The following is a 6428-nucleotide window of genomic DNA, read 5'->3' as shown; positions in this document are numbered from 1 at the left end:
CGATTCAATCTAATTTCCACAATATAACCAATTTTTCAAAATTCCAAGTCATCAAAACATAATAAAATTTCTTAATAAAAGTCGATAATACTCATAAAAACTTCCTATGCTTAAACCACTATATTTAAATCATCTCACCCAATGCCTCATAATCTTGATCATCAGCTGAACTATCAATGTCATCTGAAATATTATGAAGATTAAGGAGTGAGTTATCAACAACTCAGCAAGCAGAGAGCATATGCTAGCATGTAAACATGAGCATTTATAACATTTGATAAGCAGAACAACACATTTACTTTCAGAATGCAGAAACAACATAAATTATTTTCAAAACGCATAAACCAAACTTGGTACAAAATGTCAGAGCGAGATTTTCAGAAAAACAACCTTGTTCCCAAAAAGAAAATCCATTGGCATATCCAAACTGAAAACATTATAGTCATATCATCTCATAGCATCAAATCGGGACAAATACCATATTTAACCCCCGTGATAGGGTTATAAACTACCATTATACCCGTGGCTGGGCCGTATACCATGTTTTACCCCCGTAGTAGGGTTATATACCACCATTATACCCGTGGCTGGGCCTTAACAGAAACAGAATAGAACATCATTGGAAACAGATCACATTCAGATACAGATTCAGAACTTTATGCCAAGGTTTTTCAGATGACATATCATATCAAAACAAAATATTGAAAAGTTTCAGATCATTTCACGTGTTCGAAATAAACAGACACCAAAACATCTTCATTTATTCAAAGCAAAAAAACTTTTAGACTTCCATATTCGCTCTTTTTGTATGGTTCAGAAACAGAATACACAAAACTAGCTCATGTCTACACCAGTCATAACAGAAAATATTTTCTCTTATAGAATTTATGCATATGCAGAACAAACATCTGAGGCCGTTTTTAGATTTTTTTTCAAAAATAAACATGAATATTTTCAAAGTCAACCTCATTTTATTTTTTTTATGCAAAACTAGTATATGAACCCCGCTACTTGGACTTCTTAGCTTTTCAGGAATTTCCTCAAAATGCCGAACAATTATTAATCGTCACCTATAAAATAATCACGTAATTCTCATAAATTTATAATTAATCACAAATTTCGATATTTAATCCTAAACTTCTAAAATAACCTGTTTTAATCCTTCAATACCTAAAAAAATCCTCATAACCTAAAAATACCATCATTTTCTAAGATCATCAATATCCACTTACTCGAATTCGTATTGAAGAAGAAAATTTATCTAATAAGTATTATGATAAATTTAGAACTCAATAAAAATTAATATTCAAAATATCTAAAATACCAACAATATTTTATAAATAAAAAAGAATACATTGGTTACTAAAATTCCATAAAGTAAGTCATGAAAAATTCATCTCTTAAGAAAAATAGGTTTACTTCCTTTAACTAACAATATTATCAAAACACAATATAATATTTATTGAAACTTAAAAGAAAAATTCCCATTTAAATAAACCCAAAAAAAAAAAATAAAGACTTCTCACCCGAAGAACATTAGGTTAAAAGTGAGAACCTTCCATATATATACATATATATATATATATATATATATATTAGGTTAAAAACTAGAAAGTACCCGTTAAAACTTTACATATATATATATATATATATATATATATACGTACATATATATATATGTAAATAAAAATACACCTACAGAAGAAAAACTAGTGATGAACATACGCATATGAATAAAAGAAAACAGCGGTGGCAGGGACTCACCGAGAAGGAAGGGAACGTGTGAGAGCGCTTGGCGTTAGCTGAGGTCGACAGTGGTGGGTGCGGCGCTTGAGCAGTTGAACAAAAATGATAGAGAGGGAGAGAGAGATGAACGAGAGAAACACATGGTGAGAGAGTGAGGGAGAGACGGAGAGAAACCGAGAGAAAAGAGGAAAACAAAACTAAAAGAAATGGTGTGTGCTTACTGGGGCCCGAGGCGGCTTGTGGCTGACTGGGGTGATGGGAAGTCCTTGTCGGCAGTTTCTGTATACACTTGCCATGGTTGATGGCAGCGGGAAAGTGTTGGGGATAGCTGCAAGTGGTGGCTCTGTTTCAGGAAGCAAAAACAGAGGTCCTTCAGCTTTGGTAAGGCTATGCTTCTGTATTGAATGGCTGAGGGATATGGGTCAACGGACGGAACTGGCAGCTTGTGGTGGCTTGGCTGAGGAAGGGGCGTGGTAGTAGCTGGTGGTACTGCACGGCTGGGCTGCGTCAAACAGCGGCAAGCAGAGAAAAAACCTGCTCTGTTTTCGGGGACTAAAATAGAGGCATCTTTGGTGTTTGTTTGACCGAGGAGGAGACAGGGTGGCAGGGCAGTGGGAGTTGTACCACGGTGGTTGAGAAGGGGCCAACGGTGAAGTGGAGCACGGCGAAGTGGAGTTGCGATCTGAGGAGATATTGTGCATGCACGGGTTGCGCCGATACTAAATGGGGAGGCAGCTTGAGTTCTGGATGGTGTAGTGGGACTCTAGTCCAAGTTAGAGATATTTTCATCATCGACGTACGAGTTTTGTCTATATGTGTGAGCGGTTGCCGTAAATGGAAATGTGTGTGAACTGAAGTTAACGTGTGAATACGTAGGTGATTGGAAACACACAAAAAAAAAAATACAAAACCCTAAAGCTGAGGAGAAGAGAAGCGTACGTGCGTGGGAGTGCTAGAGTCGTGCGTGTGAGGAACATATTCATAAACTGAAAGTTTTTCCAAAGTTAAAAATAAACGGCCAAAATCTCTAAATAAAAAGAAAAAAAATCACTACTCAAGTTCGTAATATAAAAACCTAAAATATCAAGCTCAAAATAAATAAATAAAATCCATAGTCCAACTATAAAAAAAAAAAAAAATGGTCTAGGTGTTACATCGAGAACTTATCTTGACTAGCATACTTGGAGGATTGTTGGAAAATGCAGTCGAACTTTTTACTAACATTAGAATTTAAACTAAGTATATATGCGATATAGATGATAGTCTCTCGATTGAGTTAGGACCAACTGCCTTATCAAAATAGAAGCAATGAATATGAGAAGACTCTTGATAATGTTTATCCCATGAATTAGGTTTTTTTTTATAGACAGCCGACGAGTAACGAAAATACAATGGAGAAGAATTGGATGCTGTTGGGAGATAGACTTGGGCAAGACTATAAGGAGTATGCCCAAGGGGTGAAGTTTTTTTTATAGAGTTTGCTCGCATGAGTGTTGACAGTAAAGGATTTATAAGATGTTCGTTCAAGAAGTGCAAAAATCTTAATTTTTATAATTTGGTGGTAGTGGAGGAGAATTTATTTGTAAATGGAATCGATCATAAATACTCACCTTGGGTCTTACATGGCGAACCATTTCCTAAAAGAGTTAGATTTAGCAGCCAATCTAATCAAATGTAGGAAGGTAACAATATTGACATGGATGACATAAATGTGGATGCTTCTGATGACAATGATGATAATGGAGAGGATATGACTGAGATGTTAGGCGATCTGAGTGCAGGAATACTTGAGACGAGAGATGGAGAAGGAGCATCTACACAATCATTTGAGGTCTATGGAACCTTTGGAAGACTGTGAGAGGATGCACAATGAGAGTTGTATGGGGGATGCACCCATCATAGCAAGTTGTCTTTCACAGTGAGGCTACTCCATATTAAGTCTATTTGTCGTATTTCTACAAAGGTCATCAACATGTTGCTAGAATTATTTAAAGCCTCTTTTGTTTTTTGGGGAAAAGAGGACGGCACCCTAATTTTATTAATTACCCTCACTTATGGTGGAGGAAAACCGTGGTAACAGATCAAGACCCATGGGATTTACAAATATTCAAAGAAGAAAACGTCCCATGTATCAAACTTGAAAAAAAAAAAGAAAAAAAACCTACCATTAAAATTCATATCCAAACAAAAAAGCAAATAATCCAGAAATTAAGTAACAAAAAAACTAGTAAAAACTTAGTGAAGGTAACCTAGAATAATCCATACAAATAAGACCTTTCAACCTGAGAGGAGAATCCCCCAATCTATTCCAAACAAGATTTGCCTCTCCCTCATGATAACGTGTACCTCGTAATTTTTATGAAGCGAAACAATTTAAGCGAGAGTTAGGATTTGATTATAATATCATCCAAAAATGTAAAAATAATTGGGTTCTCTTCTGACAGCAATATGCATAATTTGATTCATATCCAGTGTGTCATGAGTCAAGATGGACATTGCAGTGATATTGTACAAATTGGAGAGCTTGTACCTGCCTTCATTCTTTGATGTAATGGTTCATTTGGCTGTGCACCTAACTCATGAGGCTTTAGTTGCTGGCCCAGTTCAGTATAGATGAATGTATCCTATTGAACAATTTTGAAAAAACTTAAGCAATCTGTGGGAAATAAAGCTAGTCCGGAAGGTTCGATTGCAAAGTCATACATTAATAATGAATGACATGCATTTTGTTCAATGTATTTCCATGGGGTTGATACTAGATTTATGAGACCAGATTGAAATTATAAAGGTGGACAAATGGGAGTCTCATCAACATTTACCGTGTTTTCCCAAACCGTACGTCTCATAGGAGCACAAGTGGGTTATGACCTATGTGGGCAAGAGTTAGAAAGAGTTTGATGGTATGTCTTGAATAACTGCGCAAAGATTGACTATGAGGTTTGTGATGACCCTCTAAATCACTACTATCTTTAAGTTCATATATAATAATATCGTATAACTTGATACAAATTAATAGTTCAAATAAACATGCGCAACAAACATATTCAACTACTTCGCACGAATGGTATAAGTGACTTAGAAAAGATCAACGAAGAGGAATTCATCTCGTGATTTGAACATACAATATTACTATAAAGCCCCATCTTATAATACAAATTTCATACCACTAAACTCCACTTTTTTTCTATATAACATTGATATAGCGATAATAATATTTATTGATGTAGGTTGTATCAAAATATGATGAAACTTTAGAAGAAATCTCACCAAAACTATATGTGCTGGCATGTGGTCTGTCCAGACGGGTCATCCAATGCTCAGGATGCTTGGTGCATATATATAGATTTCACATAGCTAATAGAGAATGATATAGGAAAACTCAAAATTTTGGGGTCGTAGTCAAAGGAAACCATGGGGATGATAACATTGACTTCTACGGAATTGTGGAAGATATCATAGCGTTAAAGTACGTGGGAGATATATGGTATGGTTGTTTAAATGTAATTAGTGAGATGTCTCAAATCCTAGGTTAGGAGTGCGTAACAATGAATATTTTGTAAGTGTCAATACATCTCGCACATGGTATGAGGACGATCATTTCGTTCTTGCTTGCGAAGTGAATCAAGTTTTTTATTTAGATGATCCAGAGTATAGGAACCCATAACAGGTAGTGGAGAAGTTTGTACCAAGAAATATATATGATTACATTCTAAATGCAGACGAACCACATGAAGAAGTTGATAGTCCAGTAAAGAATAAGCCTATCAAGAAAACGAATTAGGTATCAATCTATTTGTTGATCTAAACCAATATAATATGGTCTCATTGCGTAGAGAAGATGTTCAACCCGAAGTAATTGAGAGTGAAATGTCGGAAGAACATAAACCAACTGAAGTGTCTAGTGAGGATGAGGGCGACTGGTCTATTAAAACTGATAGTGAATGAATTTCAAACAGATATTTGTGTAAGTATCATTCTTATAAATATCCGTAACGTTTGTTTGAATAATAATTTATTACAATTTCAAATAACTATGCCTCCCAAACGCAAAGCAACACGTGCGCCATCCTCATCCATTACTGACTCCTCACGTGGTTTACTTACCATCAATAGTGGGCCAATATCATCAGACCCAGAACATGGTATTTTATCAAATTAAATACCTCATTTAATGCTCGATTTAAATAATATATATCTATAAAATAAAAATAATTTAATTAAAATATATGTTTTAATTATTGTAAATATAACTGTTGTAACCTAGTGCCGAGGTCGAGGCACTACGAGGGGTGTCTGCATAGAGAAAGTAAGGAAAGTGAGTAAAAGTAAAGTTAATATTCCCGATGATCACACCAGTGGCTCTGGAGATTCGGCAGCGTAGCTTGCTTCTTATGTTGGTATGGTTACTAGCACGTATGCACCGATGGCTACATCCTCCTGGGCTAAAGTTCTCCAAAATGTGAAAGACCACATCATAAATCGTTGCTTGATAATAAGCTACATCCCAAGAAACTAAGGAAAATATGTTAATTTAGAGTTACTATGTATTTGTACTAATTATTTATAATTTTTGAAATGACGAGTTTGAACTTAATTTGGGCCGACGACAGGATCAACAAATGGTTGAGGAACTAATGTCAAATGCATGTCGGAGGTACAAAAGTCGATGCCGTGCATACTAT

The sequence above is a fragment of the Juglans regia genome, chromosome 15 (genome assembly GCF_001411555.2).
Source record: "Juglans regia cultivar Chandler chromosome 15, Walnut 2.0, whole genome shotgun sequence".
Classification (NCBI taxonomy): Eukaryota; Viridiplantae; Streptophyta; class Magnoliopsida; order Fagales; family Juglandaceae; genus Juglans; species Juglans regia.
This window is presented reverse-complemented; position numbering follows the sequence as displayed.